This window comes from Anomaloglossus baeobatrachus, chromosome 6 (genome assembly GCF_048569485.1).
Source record: "Anomaloglossus baeobatrachus isolate aAnoBae1 chromosome 6, aAnoBae1.hap1, whole genome shotgun sequence".
NCBI classification, from domain to species: domain Eukaryota; kingdom Metazoa; phylum Chordata; class Amphibia; order Anura; family Aromobatidae; genus Anomaloglossus; species Anomaloglossus baeobatrachus.
This window is the reverse complement of record NC_134358.1, coordinates 422,474,198-422,490,204: the sequence shown is the minus strand read 5'-3', so window position 1 is coordinate 422,490,204 and position 16,007 is coordinate 422,474,198. Positions and strand designations below refer to the sequence as shown.

At 44.8% G+C, this 16,007-nt stretch overlaps 1 protein-coding gene across 2 annotated transcripts in view; it reads right to left on the bottom strand.

The window, feature by feature from the left end:
* ZDHHC3 (zDHHC palmitoyltransferase 3) overlaps window positions 1-2,279 on the bottom strand; it is a 98,741-nt gene extending 96,462 nt beyond the window's left edge. For both annotated transcript variants that reach the window (XM_075315166.1, XM_075315168.1), the window contains exon 1: window positions 2,106-2,279. The gene's annotated coding sequence lies outside the window, so the exon portion shown is untranslated. The remainder of the gene's footprint in view (window positions 1-2,105) is intronic.
* Window positions 2,280-16,007: the final 13,728 nt, after the last annotated feature.

The following is a 16,007-nucleotide window of genomic DNA, read 5'->3' as shown; positions in this document are numbered from 1 at the left end:
ATCATAAAGAATATGGTACAAAAAAGGGGGGGACACAGCATATAGAAATGCAGCATTGTGGTAGCAAGCATATTATGATATACATGTATGCAGCGGCACGTTATACCCTGGACAAAAAGAATCAGAATTACATAAAAATACAGACAATGTATGAACATGTAATACAATGTATGGATGTCGTAACTAGTAGGTAATAACCAGCTAATATCTGAACATACCTAGAGTACTGTAGAAATGAATATGCACCAACGGATAATAAGCGTAATCATCAGTTGCGTCTGACAGTAGGATAGGATACTATATGAAAGAGTGAATGGAAAAACTCTAAGGTACTTGAAAATGTCCATGGTAAACAGTGTAAACATTGAATTATGATAAGTACCTGTGATTGTGTAATTTTTCCCCCCTCCTTCCACAGCTCCTGCTCTTTTTATTGATACACACGTGTAATCTTCTCCATTCCTTCTATTAGATTCTTCATCTGATATTATTGAAGACTTGCCACTGTGCCTTTCCACAGTATAATAAGTTCATACATTCGATATGACAGGTACATTATTTATAGCCTTTGTCTAAGCATGTGTACAGCGGACATATTTAGAGGATACACAAACACACCAATAGTTCCCTGGTACATGTTAGTTCCTTCTCTAGTCAGATTAACCCCTTGTGGGGTCATTACCTCATTATAATTTTTTCCCCCTTTTTTGGGTGCCTTGCCATTAGCCATATAATATCCCTTATTGCTCGATTGGGAACATATGGGATTTACCCCTGACCAAGAACGACTGTGATTGTGACTTCAACCCTGATTATTCAGGTACCTTAGCTCTTTATCTTACTGTTTAACGTATAGTTCTCCATATGACTGAGTAGGGAGATAAACACTAGTACATCTCATCACCTCTCTCCTTCCCAACAGGCTACTTCTTTGGGCTTAATACCCTACATATAGAATTGGGTTTCCCCCTCCTCCTTTCTTTGCCCGCCAGCACATGCGCAGGTATGATCCTAGATAATCCTCATATGACTCCTGGTAGGGCTTTGTACCTTTCCTTCTTGACTCTTCCTTTTTTTACTTAGATTACAAACAGTATCTTGCCCCCAAGGTGTAAGACACGAGTCTCTTCCTATTGCTCATGAATTAACGTGATAAAACTACCTGGGTTACACAATCACAGGTACTTATCATAATTCAATGTTTACACTGTTTACCATGGACATTTTCAAGTACCTTAGAGTTTTTCCATTCACTCTTTCATATAGTATCCTATCCTACTGTCAGACGCAACTGATGATTACGCTTATTATCCGTTGGTGCATATTCATTTCTACAGTACTCTAGGTATGTTCAGATATTAGCTGGTTATTACCTACTAGTTACGACATCCATACATTGTATTACATGTTCATACATTGTCTGTATTTTTATGTAATTCTGATTCTTTTTGTCCAGGGTATAACGTGCCGTTGCATACATGTATATCATAATATGCTTGCTACCACAATGCTGCATTTCTATATGCTGTGTCCCCCCCTTTTTTGTACCATATTCTTTATGATGAAATATTCCCTGAATGTATATTGATTGTTTTTCTTTCTTTTTTTGTTTCATGTTTACCTTGTCAGTCTGATAGATCCCTTGATAAAGGTCTGATGTAGACCGAAACGTTGACTTTTTTGCTATTTCTTCTAAGGAGTGCCGGAGCTTTATACATGATGATTTATGTGACCAAGTACACTCATTGTGGCAGGACATTCCTCAGATGACCATTAATAACCTCAGTGGGTGCAGACACTGGGTATAAGTGCAGGGATTTCTGCATGTGGCGCTCACACTCAATACTGAATATAGCAAGATGTTATGAAAATCTAGTTTCCATTTTTTCCTCACTAACATGTCCACCAATCTGTGATGTCCATAATGCCACTTTTCCTTCTTCCTGGGTGAATATATAGATATTACAGCTATAACAGATGACACATATGAGACAGTAAATAGAAAACAATAGCCATATAGCAGACAGATAGATAGATGTGGGTGCCAGCTGCCCCCTCTGCGCTGCAGCCTGCCATACACCGCCAGTCACACTACCGTTCCTTACCATTCACAACGTCTCCGCTGCTTCCTCTTTATAACAGGCCGGTGACAGCCCCGGGGTTTCCCCACCCACACTGAGAGGGTGGGGGAGAGGGGTAGACCAGAGGGCACCGCTGCCGCCGCACCCACCACGGCGCACAGCACTGAGAAGGGGAGGGGAGTGTGGAGCAGGAGGCTCGGCAGCAAGTGATGACGTCATGTTGCTAGGGGTTTGTGTGTGAGAGCCCGTGAGTCGCGCCTTGATGACGTAGTTGACGTGGATGGCGGAAGCAGGGAGCGCTGCAGCATGGCTTCTGGGTTGCGTCTAGATCAGAGTTGATTTTTTGTGGTCCTCAAAAAATCAACTCTGATCTAGCTGCTTCAGTAGTGAGCCGTCTATATCGGAGTTGATTTTTTGAGGCCTCATTTTTTCCACTCTGATTTAGCCGGCTCACTACTGAAGTGTCTAGATCAGAGTGGGTTTTTTGTGGTCCTCATTTTTTCAACTCTGATCTAGCCGGTTCACTGCTGAAGTGACTAGATCAGAGTTGATTTCTTGAGGCCTCGCTGCAGTCACATGTTTTTAGTCACCTCATTTTATCCACTCCGTTCTAGCTGCTTCACTAGTGAGGTGGCTAGATCAGAGTTGATTTTTTGATGATCTCTGTGATCTTTTCTCCATACAACACAGTTCAGTTTCTACAGCAGGGTCTCCAGGCCTCAGAGCAGGGGCTGGAATCAGATTTATAATTGGAATGATTTCATGTTTTTATTTATTAGATGCTCACACTGTTATATTTATTTATTATTTTTTTCCAAAGGGCAAATTTTCATTTTCTTTATTATTATAACTTACATTTTATTATTGCTTTTTACAATATAAATAATCATACACAGCGCTGATTGTTCAGTTTTGCTGGAATTTTAATTTTACCATATTTCCACAAGTCGTGGCCGCAGGACTGACATTAAAAGAGTGGGCGGAGCCTCACAAGGAAAAACGGAACCGCGCAGCTGACAGTCTTCATAACTTACCATATTGGAGCAGAGTGGATTTTTTGAGGATCTCTCTGTAGCCTTCATTATGTACATTTGGTACTGAGGTGACTGAAATTCAGTTTTTTGAAGAGTGGGAGGAGCCTCACGGCGAAAAACGTAACAGAGCGCAACCGAGAAAGTGCTTATAATTTCACACATTGTGTCGTTGTGGATTTTTTGAGGACCTCATTTTAGCCACTACATTATGTATATTTGGTACTGAGGTGACTGCAATGGATTTTTTCGAAGCGTGGGAGGAGCCTCAAAGCAAAAAGCGTAACAGTGCGCAGCTGAAAGTCCTCATAATATCCACATTGTGTCGTAGTGGATTTTTTGAGGACCTCAAAAAAGCCACTCCGTTCTAGCTGCTTCAGTAGTGAGCCGTCTATATCAGAGTGGATTTTTTGAGGACCTCATTTTAGCCACTACATTATGTACATTTGGTACTGAGGTGACTGCAATGGATTTTTTCGAAGCGTGGGAGGAGCCTCAAAGCAAAAAGCGTAACAGTGCGCAGCTGAAAGTCCTCCTAATATCCACATTGTGTCGTAGTGGATTTTTTGAGGACCTCAAAAAAGCCACTCCGTTCTAGCTGCTTCAGTAGTGAGCCGTCTATATCAGAGTGGATTTTTTGAGGACCTCATTTTAGCCACTACATTATGTACATTTGGTACTGAGTTGACTGCAATGGATTTTTTCGAAGCGTGGGAGGAGCCTCAAAGCAAAAAGCGTAACAGTGCGCAGCTGAAAGTCCTCCTAATATCCACATTGTGTCGTAGTGGATTTTTTGAGGACCTCAAAAAAGCCACTCCGTTCTAGCTGCTTCAGTAGTGAGCCGTCTATATCAGAGTGGATTTTTTGAGGACCTCATTTTAGCACTACATTATGTACATTTGGTACTGAGGTGACTGCAATGGATTTTTTCGAAGAGTGGGAGGAGCCTCAAAGCAAAAAGCGTAACAGAGCGCAGCTGAAAGTCCTCCTAATATCCACATTGTGTCGTAGTGGATTTTTTGAGGACCTCAAAAAAGCCACTCCGTTCTAGCTGCTTCAGTAGTGAGCCGTCTATATCAGAGTGGATTTTTTGAGGACCTCATTTTAGCCACTACATTATGTACATTTGGTACTGAGGTGACTGCAATGGATTTTTTCGAAGAGTGGGAGGAGCCTCAAAGCAAAAAGCGTAACAGAGCGCAGCTGAAAGTCCTCATAATATCCACATTGTGTCGTAGTGGATTTTTTGAGGACCTCATTTTAGCCACTCCGTTCTAGCTGCTTCAGTAGTGAGCCGTCTATATCAGAGTGGATTTTTTGAGGACCTCATTTTAGCCACTACATTATGTACATTTGGTACTGAGGTGACTGCAATGGATTTTTTCGAAGAGTGGGAGGAGCCTCAAAGCAAAAAGCGTAACAGAGCGCAGCTGAAAGTCCTCCTAATATCCACATTGTGTCGTAGTGGATTTTTTGAGGACCTCAAAAAAGCCACTCCGTTCTAGCTGCTTCAGTAGTGAGCCGTCTATATCAGAGTGGATTTTTTGAGGACCTCATTTTAGCCACTACATTATGTACATTTGGTACTGAGGTGACTGCAATGGATTTTTTCGAAGAGTGGGAGGAGCCTCAAAGCAAAAAGCGTAACAGAGCGCAGCTGAAAGTCCTCATAATATCCACATTGTGTCGTAGTGGATTTTTTGAGGACCTCATTTTAGCCACTCCGTTCTAGCTGCTTCAGTAGTGAGCCGTCTATATCAGAGTGGATTTTTTGAGGACCTCATTTTAGCCACTACATTATGTACATTTGGTACTGAGGTGACTGCAATGGATTTTTTCGAAGCGTGGGAGGAGCCTCAAAGCAAAAACCGTAACAGAGCGCAGCTGAAAGTCCTCATAATATCCACATTGTGTCGTAGTGGATTTTTTGAGGACCTCAAAAAGCCACTCCGTTCTAGCTGCTTCAGTAGTGAGCCGTTCAGAGTGGATTTTTTGAGGACCTCATTTTAGCCACTACATTATGTACATTTGGTACTGAGGTGACTGCAATGGATTTTTTCGAAGCGTGGGAGGAGCCTCAAAGCAAAAAGCGTAACAGTGCGCAGCTGAAAGTCCTCCTAATATCTACATTGTGTCGTAGTGGATTTTTTGAGGACCTCAAAAAAGCCACTCCGTTCTAGCTGCTTCAGTAGTGAGCCGTCTATATCAGAGTGGATTTTTTGAGGACCTCATTTTAGCCACTACATTATGTACATTTGGTACTGAGGTGACTGCAATGGATTTTTTCGAAGAGTGGGAGGAGCCTCAAAGCAAAAAGCGTAACAGAGCGCAGCTGAAAGTCCTCATAATATCCACATTGTGTCGTAGTGGATTTTTTGAGGACCTCAAAAAAGCCACTCCGTTCTAGCTGCTTCAGTAGTGAGCCGTCTATATCAGAGTGGATTTTTTGAGGACCTCATTTTAGCCACTACATTATGTACATTTGGTACTGAGGTGACTGCAATGGATTTTTTCGAAGAGTGGGAGGAGCCTCAAAGCAAAAAGCGTAACAGAGCGCAGCTGAAAGTCCTCATAATATCCACATTGTGTCGTAGTGGATTTTTTGAGGACCTCAAAAAAGCCACTCCGTTCTAGCTGCTTCAGTAGTGAGCCGTCTATATCAGAGTGGATTTTTTGAGGACCTCATTTTAGCCACTACATTATGTACATTTGGTACTGAGGTGACTGCAATGGATTTTTTCGAAGAGTAGGAGGAGCCTCAAAGCAAAAAGTGTAACAGAGCGCAGCTGAAAGTCCTCATAATATCCACATTGTGTCGTAGTGGATTTTTTGAGGACCTCATTTTAGCCACTCCGTTCTAGCTGCTTCAGTAGTGAGCCGTCTATATCAGAGTGGATTTTTTGAGGACCTCATTTTAGCCACTACATTATGTACATTTGGTACTGAGGTGACTGCAATGGATTTTTTCGAAGCGTGGGAGGAGCCTCAAAGCAAAAAGCGTAACAGTGCGCAGCTGAAAGTCCTCATAATATCCACATTGTGTCGTAGTGGATTTTTTGAGGACCTCAAAAAAGCCACTCCGTTCTAGCTGCTTCAGTAGTGAGCCGTCTATATCAGAGTGGATTTTTTGAGGACCTCATTTTAGCCACTACATTATGTACATTTGGTACTGAGGTGACTGCAATGGATTTTTTCGAAGAGTGGGAGGAGCCTCAAAGCAAAAAGCGTAACAGTGCGCAGCTGAAAGTCCTCATAATATCCACATTGTGTCGTAGTGGATTTTTTGAGGACCTCAAAAAAGCCACTCCGTTCTAGCTGCTTCAGTAGTGAGCCGTCTATATCAGAGTGGATTTTTTGAGGACCTCATTTTAGCCACTACATTATGTACATTTGGTACTGAGGTGACTGCAATGGATTTTTTCGAAGAGTGGGAGGAGCCTCAAAGCAAAAAGCGTAACAGTGCGCAGCTGAAAGTCCTCATAATATCCACATTGTGTCGTAGTGGATTTTTTGAGGACCTCAAAAAAGCCACTCCGTTCTAGCTGCTTCAGTAGTGAGCCGTCTATATCAGAGTGGATTTTTTGAGGACCTCATTTTAGCCACTACATTATGTACATTTGGTACTGAGGTGACTGCAATGGATTTTTTCGAAGAGTGGGAGGAGCCTCAAAGCAAAAAGCGTAACAGTGCGCAGCTGAAAGTCCTCCTAATATCCACATTGTGTCGTAGTGGATTTTTTGAGGACCTCAAAAAAGCCACTCCGTTCTAGCTGCTTCAGTAGTGAGCCGTCTATATCAGAGTGGATTTTTTGAGGACCTCATTTTAGCCACTACATTATGTACATTTGGTACTGAGGTGACTGCAATGGATTTTTTCGAAGCGTGGGAGGAGCCTCAAAGCAAAAAGCGTAACAGTGCGCAGCTGAAAGTCCTCCTAATATCCACATTGTGTCGTAGTGGATTTTTTGAGGACCTCAAAAAAGCCACTCCGTTCTAGCTGCTTCAGTAGTGAGCCGTCTATATCAGAGTGGATTTTTTGAGGACCTCATTTTAGCCACTACATTATGTACATTTGGTACTGAGGTGACTGCAATGGATTTTTTTGAAGAGTGGGAGGAGCCTCAAAGCAAAAAGCGTAACAGTGCGCAGCTGAAAGTCCTCATAATATCCACATTGTGTCGTAGTGGATTTTTTGAGGACCTCAAAAAAGCCACTCCGTTCTAGCTGCTTCAGTAGTGAGCCGTCTATATCAGAGTGGATTTTTTGAGGACCTCATTTTAGCCACTACATTATGTACATTTGGTACTGAAGTGACTGCAATGGATTTTTTCGAAGAGTGGGAGGAGCCTCAAAGCAAAAAGCGTAACAGTGCGCAGCTGAAAGTCCTCCTAATATCCACATTGTGTCGCAGTGGATTTTTTGAGGACCTCATTTTAGCCACTCCGTTCTAGCTGCTTCAGTAGTGAGCCGTCTATATCAGAGTGGATTTTTTGAGGACCTCATTTTAGCCACTATATTATGTACATTTGGTACTGAGGTGACTGCAATGGATTTTTTCGAAGAGTGGGAGGAGCCTCAAAGCAAAAAGCGTAACAGAGCGCAGCTGAAACTCCTCATAATATCCACATTGTGTCGTAGTGGATTTTTTGAGGACCTCAAAAAAGCCACTCCGTTCTAGCTGCTTCAGTAGTGAGCCGTCTATATCAGAGTGCATTTTTTGAGGACCTCATTTTAACCACTACATTATGTACATTTGGTACTGAGGTGACTGCAATGGATTTTTTCGAAGAGTGGGAGGAGCCTCAAAGCAAAAAGCGTAACAGTGCGCAGCTGAAAGTCCTCCTAATATCCACATTGTGTCGTAGTGGATTTTTTGAGGACCTCATTTTAGCCACTCCGTTCTAGCTGCTTCAGTAGTGAGCCGTCTATATCAGAGTGGATTTTTTGAGGACCTCATTTTAGCCACTACATTATGTACATTTGGTACTGAGGTGACTGCAATGGATTTTTTCGAAGAGTGGGAGGAGCCTCAAAGCAAAAAGCGTAACAGAGCGCAGCTGAAAGTCCTCATAATATCCACATTGTGTCGTAGTGGATTTTTTGAGGACCTCAAAAAAGCCACTCCGTTCTAGCTGCTTCAGTAGTGAGCCGTCTATATCAGAGTGGATTTTTTGAGGACCTCATTTTAGCCACTACATTATGTACATTTGGTACTGAGGTGACTGCAATGGATTTTTTCGAAGAGTAGGAGGAGCCTCAAAGCAAAAAGTGTAACAGAGCGCAGCTGAAAGTCCTCATAATATCCACATTGTGTCGTAGTGGATTTTTTGAGGACCTCATTTTAGCCACTCCGTTCTAGCTGCTTCAGTAGTGAGCCGTCTATATCAGAGTGGATTTTTTGAGGACCTCATTTTAGCCACTACATTATGTACATTTGGTACTGAGGTGACTGCAATGGATTTTTTCGAAGCGTGGGAGGAGCCTCAAAGCAAAAAGCGTAACAGTGCGCAGCTGAAAGTCCTCATAATATCCACATTGTGTCGTAGTGGATTTTTTGAGGACCTCAAAAAAGCCACTCCGTTCTAGCTGCTTCAGTAGTGAGCCGTCTATATCAGAGTGGATTTTTTGAGGACCTCATTTTAGCCACTACATTATGTACATTTGGTACTGAGGTGACTGCAATGGATTTTTTCGAAGAGTGGGAGGAGCCTCAAAGCAAAAAGCGTAACAGTGCGCAGCTGAAAGTCCTCATAATATCCACATTGTGTCGTAGTGGATTTTTTGAGGACCTCAAAAAAGCCACTCCGTTCTAGCTGCTTCAGTAGTGAGCCGTCTATATCAGAGTGGATTTTTTGAGGACCTCATTTTAGCCACTACATTATGTACATTTGGTACTGAGGTGACTGCAATGGATTTTTTCGAAGAGTGGGAGGAGCCTCAAAGCAAAAAGCGTAACAGTGCGCAGCTGAAAGTCCTCATAATATCCACATTGTGTCGTAGTGGATTTTTTGAGGACCTCAAAAAAGCCACTCCGTTCTAGCTGCTTCAGTAGTGAGCCGTCTATATCAGAGTGGATTTTTTGAGGACCTCATTTTAGCCACTACATTATGTACATTTGGTACTGAGGTGACTGCAATGGATTTTTTCGAAGAGTGGGAGGAGCCTCAAAGCAAAAAGCGTAACAGTGCGCAGCTGAAAGTCCTCCTAATATCCACATTGTGTCGTAGTGGATTTTTTGAGGACCTCAAAAAAGCCACTCCGTTCTAGCTGCTTCAGTAGTGAGCCGTCTATATCAGAGTGGATTTTTTGAGGACCTCATTTTAGCCACTACATTATGTACATTTGGTACTGAGGTGACTGCAATGGATTTTTTCGAAGCGTGGGAGGAGCCTCAAAGCAAAAAGCGTAACAGTGCGCAGCTGAAAGTCCTCCTAATATCCACATTGTGTCGTAGTGGATTTTTTGAGGACCTCAAAAAAGCCACTCCGTTCTAGCTGCTTCAGTAGTGAGCCGTCTATATCAGAGTGGATTTTTTGAGGACCTCATTTTAGCCACTACATTATGTACATTTGGTACTGAGGTGACTGCAATGGATTTTTTCGAAGAGTGGGAGGAGCCTCAAAGCAAAAAGCGTAACAGTGCGCAGCTGAAAGTCCTCATAATATCCACATTGTGTCGTAGTGGATTTTTTGAGGACCTCAAAAAAGCCACTCCGTTCTAGCTGCTTCAGTAGTGAGCCGTCTATATCAGAGTGGATTTTTTGAGGACCTCATTTTAGCCACTACATTATGTACATTTGGTACTGAAGTGACTGCAATGGATTTTTTCGAAGAGTGGGAGGAGCCTCAAAGCAAAAAGCGTAACAGTGCGCAGCTGAAAGTCCTCCTAATATCCACATTGTGTCGCAGTGGATTTTTTGAGGACCTCATTTTAGCCACTCCGTTCTAGCTGCTTCAGTAGTGAGCCGTCTATATCAGAGTGGATTTTTTGAGGACCTCATTTTAGCCACTATATTATGTACATTTGGTACTGAGGTGACTGCAATGGATTTTTTCGAAGAGTGGGAGGAGCCTCAAAGCAAAAAGCGTAACAGAGCGCAGCTGAAACTCCTCATAATATCCACATTGTGTCGTAGTGGATTTTTTGAGGACCTCAAAAAAGCCACTCCGTTCTAGCTGCTTCAGTAGTGAGCCGTCTATATCAGAGTGCATTTTTTGAGGACCTCATTTTAACCACTACATTATGTACATTTGGTACTGAGGTGACTGCAATGGATTTTTTCGAAGAGTGGGAGGAGCCTCAAAGCAAAAAGCGTAACAGTGCGCAGCTGAAAGTCCTCCTAATATCCACATTGTGTCGTAGTGGATTTTTTGAGGACCTCATTTTAGCCACTCCGTTCTAGCTGCTTCAGTAGTGAGCCGTCTATATCAGAGTGGATTTTTTGAGGACCTCATTTTAGCCACTACATTATGTACATTTGGTACTGAGGTGACTGCAATGGATTTTTTCGAAGAGTGGGAGGAGCCTCAAAGCAAAAAGCGTAACAGAGCGCAGCTGAAAGTCCTCATAATATCCACATTGTGTCGTAGTGGATTTTTTGAGGACCTCAAAAAAGCCACTCCGTTCTAGCTGCTTCAGTAGTGAGCCGTCTATATCAGAGTGGATTTTTTGAGGACCTCATTTTAGCCACTACATTAGGTACATTTGGTACTGAGGTGACTGCAATGGATTTTTTCGAAGAGTTGGAGGAGCCTCAAAGCAAAAAGCGTAACAGAGCGCAGCTGAAAGTCCTCATAATATCCACATTGTGTCGTAGTGGATTTTTTGAGGACCTCATTTTAGCCACTCCGTTCTAGCTGCTTCAGTAGTGAGCCGTCTATATCAGAGTGGATTTTTTGAGGACCTCATTTTAGCCACTCCGTTCTAGCTGCTTCAGTAGTGAGCCGTCTAGATCAGAGTGAATATTTTGAGCACCTCATTTTTGCCACTCCATTCTAGATGATTCACTAGTGAGCTGTCTAGATTGGGCCCGTGAGTCACTGTGGCCCCGTGGACCTCCTGCCGACGATCGTACTTTCATTTATATCGGCATCACCATCACAGATGCCAATTCAATTGAAAGGAACAATGCGAGGAGGAGCAGAACACTCTATTTCTAATCATTCTACTACTATGTGTCTGTGAGACACTGATGTTTCAGCATGGAGGACTGCGGTTACTAGAGATGAGCGAGCCTCTGAAGGCTCCGTTCGAGGTGCCGTTCGACGAACCGTTTGACGAACCTCTCGAACCCCATTGAAAACAATGGGAGGCAAACACCTAAAAACACATAGAAAACACCTTCAAGGGTGTCCAAAAGGTGACAAACAACTCACAACATACCACAAACACATGGGAAAGTGACAAGGACATATACTCATGCGAAAACAACACAGCTGGACGAGGAAAAAGAGGAGGAGACACAGATATAGGCATGGCACGCCCTTCTAAAATCATGTAAAACACAGCAAGGGGACTCTAAGCAGAGTCTCCCTTTTTTCCAAAAATTGGGCCACACACACCCCTTCAGTGGCATCACTTGTGCCCCAGTTGCAAACTTGACCTGTTGATTTGCATCAAGCACATTCAAAAATACGCCAGCCTTAACTGTCTTCAGGATGACACCGGGGTAGGTAGCAAAGTCCTTGCTGAACTATGACTTGTTCATCTTGGATCATTTTTAAAAACACAGCAAGGGGACTCCAAGCGGAGTCTCCCTTTTTTCCAAAAATTGGGCCCCACACACACCACTTCAGTGGCATCACTTGTGCCCTAGTTGTAAACTTCACATGTTGACTTGCATCAAGCACAATCCAAATCCACAAGCCTTTACTCTCCCCAGGATGACACCGAGGTAGCAAAGTCCTTGCTGATCCATGACTTGTTCATCTTGATGAACGTTAGTCTGTCCACATTGTCACTGGACAGACGCGTGCGCTTATCTGTCAGCACACACCCAGCAGCACTGAAGACACATTCAGAGACAACGCTGGCCGCGGGACATGACAAGATCTCCAAGGCGTAAGTGGAGAGCTCTGGCCATTTTTCAAGATTTGAAGCCCAAAATGAGCAAGGCTCCATTTGCAAAGTCATGGCATCGATGTTCACTTGGAGATACTCCTGTATCATCCTCTCCAGCCGTTGACTATGTGTCAGACTTCTTGTCTCTGGTGGCCTTGCAAAGGAGGGTCTAAAAAATTATGGAACGATTCAATAAAACTGCTGTTACCACCAGATACGGTGCTGCTGGTACGGTTTGACTGTTGATGACGAGACAGTCCCCTGTTTGTCAAGTTACAACTGGGAGATTCACTCCCTGCACCTGCACGGTTGTTTGGTGGAAAAGCCGAGCTAAGATCGAGTAACAGCTTCTGCTGATACTCCTGCATACGTGCGTCCCTTTCTATGGCTGGAATTATTTTGCAAAACTTGGACTTGTACCGGGGATCTAAGAGTGTGGCAAGCCAGTAGTCATCATTACTTCTAATTCGGACAATCCGAGGGTCATGTTGAAGGTAGTGCAGCAAGAAGGCACTCATGTGTCTTGCGCATCCCTGCGGACCAAGTCCTTGCTGTGTTGGTGGCGGCGAGGTGATAACCATGCTGCCTTCCTCTGACATATCCTCCCAACCTCGAACAACCGAAATTTGACCAAGGTCTCCCTCATCAGCTGAGTCTTCCATGCCCATCGACAGTTCGTCCTCCATTTCTTCATGGGCTCCTGCCCCTTCCTAAACAGTTTGGCTGCTACCATGCGCCCTTGTTAATCCCTCTCCCCCACTGTCCCATGCCTGCCGCCTTGGTGATGATGAACGTCTGGTCCTTGTAGATCTTGTTAACCCTTCCGTTGTCATGCTAATAATGGCATTGTCAGCGCTAAACATATTCGTCGCCATGTCGAAGCTGTGCAGAAGGGTGCATAGGTCCTTGATCTGAGACAACTCCATCAGCGTGATCTGCCCCACCTCTGCATCTCGTTGGCCCAGGCTATACGTCATAACGTATTGCACCAGGGCTCGGCGGTGCTGCCACAGTCGCTGTAACATGTGGAGAGTCGAATTCCAGCGTGTCGTCACATCGCATTTCAGGCGATGAACCAGCAGGCCGAAAGACCTCTGCAGCGATGCAAGTCGGTCAGCTGCGGCGGTTGAACGGCGGAAGTGAGCAGAGAGTGACCGTGCCCTGTGCAGAAGCCCATCTAGGTCGGGATAGTGGGTGAAAAATTGCTGGACAACAAGGTTCAAAATGTGAGCCATACAAGGCACGTGTGTCACCTTGCCCCGGCGAGGGGCCGCACCCAGGTTTGCAGCATTGTCGCACACGGCCTTACCTGGCTGCAGGTTGAGTGGAGACAACCATTTACGAAACTCTGAGTGCAGAGCTGACAACAACTCCTCAGCTGTGTGACTCTTATTTCCCAGACATTTCAACGTAAAGACCGCCTGATGCCGTTGAGCTCTACTGCCAGCATAGTAAGGAGGTGTGTGGGATTCCTTGTGCACAGTTACAACGCGGGTGGCCTGACCACACAGGCTTTGGGCGGAGGTGGAGGACCCAGATGAGGTTGAGGAGGCAGAAGCAGTGGAGGAACTTCGACATACAGAGGATTGACGCACAAGTCGTGGGGACGGCAAGACTTGTTCAGCAGACCCCTCACCATCTCTCACCATAGTTACCCAGTGCCCAGTCAGCGACATGTAACGCCCATGTCCATGCTTACTGGTCCAAGTATCGGTGGGGAAATGCACCCTGTCACACACAGAGTTTCTCAAGGAAGCGGCGATGTTGTGTGCGACATGCTGGTGTAGCGCAGGCATACATTTCTTGAAGAAGTAGTGGCGACTGGGCATCTGGCACTGGGGCACTGCGACTGATATAAGGTCTTGAAAATCCTCTGTGTCCACCAGGTGGAAAGGCAGCATTTCGGTAGCCAAGAGCTTACAGAGGGTGAAAGTCAACCTCTTAGCTTTGTCATGGCTCGGAGGAAATGGCCTTTTATTTGTCCACATCTGAGGGACCGAGATCTGGCTGCTGTGTGGAGACGGTGGTGAGTAGGGTGTCCCTGGAAAACTGCAGATCTGTGAGGAAAGTGCAGGCGGAGACATGATGTTGCCTTCATCCAAAGTTGATGCTCTCGATGTCTGAGAGAGCTCTACACCAGCACTTGTTTCCCCTTCCAAACCAACTGACAACCTGCCAAGCAAACTGGCTGTTGCGGTTAAAGAGGTGGAAGGTCTGCGTGGAAAAACATGTGTGACAGCTGTCCCCACAGTCATAGAAGATGAAGGGCGCGCGGAGGAATTTGAAGGGGCAGGCGGTGGTTGGCCCACTCCGCTAGGCCGCATTGCAGCACGGTGAGCTTCCCACTGGGACTTATGCTTGTTATTCATGTGACGATTCATGGAAGAAGTTGTCAAACTGGTGAGGTTTTGCCCTTTACTTATAGATTGGTGACAAATTTTACAGGTCACATGATTTGGGAGATCCTTTGCAAGGTCAAAAAAGGACCCGGCTAGGCAAGGCTTAGAGGCCATGCGACCTGCAGAGCCACCCCGACTTGTGCTCAGAGGCAGAGTTGTGGCTGAGGACGCAGTTGTTGACGTGCTTCCAGTTCTCCGACTCTGTCCAGGAAGGCGCAAGGTAACTTCGTCATCAGTTGCATCCTCCTCCACCGCCTCTGGTGTCCTCCTCGAGTGCCTGACTGTGGGTTGACAGTAAGTGGGATCTAGAACTTCATTATCAAGTTAAGTTGTCATCCCAATCTGGTATCTGCGTCTCATCGTCATCAGTATGTTCCTCATTGTCTCTACCAACAGGTGTTACAGTTTGGGAATGAGGGTCTACATTATGCTCAGAAACTTGGTCATCAAGGCCTGAATCAGACTCACAAAGCTTCTGGGCATCACTGCAGACCATTTCCTGGTCTGTACTCACTATAGCTTGGCAACAGACCTCTGATTCCCAGAGGCTATAGTGTGACTGAACAGCTCTGCAGACTCAGCCATCTCTGTTACACCATACTCTTCAGGGCGGGTGGAGACTTGAGAGCTGGGAGAAAGCAAGTGCGATTGGGATGACAACTCAGAGGACTGTTGTTTTTTGGATGTTGAAGTTGAGGTGGAGGAGAGGCCACTTGTTGAAGCACTTGAGATCCATTCAAGCTTGTTCTTTTTTTGTGCATCATCTACCTTTGTTACAGTTGTTCGGTTCCGTAAAAAAGGAAGCACATCGGATTGTCCACGGAAAGTAGTAGACATCTTACTTTTGCTGGAAGATGGCATTTCTTCAGCAGATGTTAATGTAGCTTTCCCACCTACCACACGGACACAAACTTTTTTTCCTTTTCCAACACGCCTGTTCCCCTTTCCACCAGCATCTGTCCTTTTGCCACTCATTTTGTTAGCGAAAAGATTGGACACTTAAAATGTGGTAGCAAAAATGGAGAGGTGCTGTAGATTGCAGCGGTGGTCTAGCTTTATTGACAGCTGAAGAACCAACACTGACTATCCCAGACAATTTTAATATGCCCCTAACAGTGGCAGCACAGTTTGCAATTAGAATTGTGTGGGAAAAATGGGCAGTTGGGTAGAATGCCCGGGTGCTGTGGGTAGCAGGACAGCAAAGGGACACTAACGTAGTATTCCAGACACTTTTAGGATGGCACAAAAAGTGTCAGCTCTTTGGTCAAATAAAATAGCATGGCAAAAATGGGCAGGTGGGTATAATGCACAGGTGCTGTGGGTAGCAGGACAGCAAAGGAACACTAAGGCGGGCTTTGCACGTTGTGACATCGCAAGCCGATGCTGCGATGTCGCACGCGATAGTCCCCGCCCCCGTCGCAGGTACGATATCTTGTG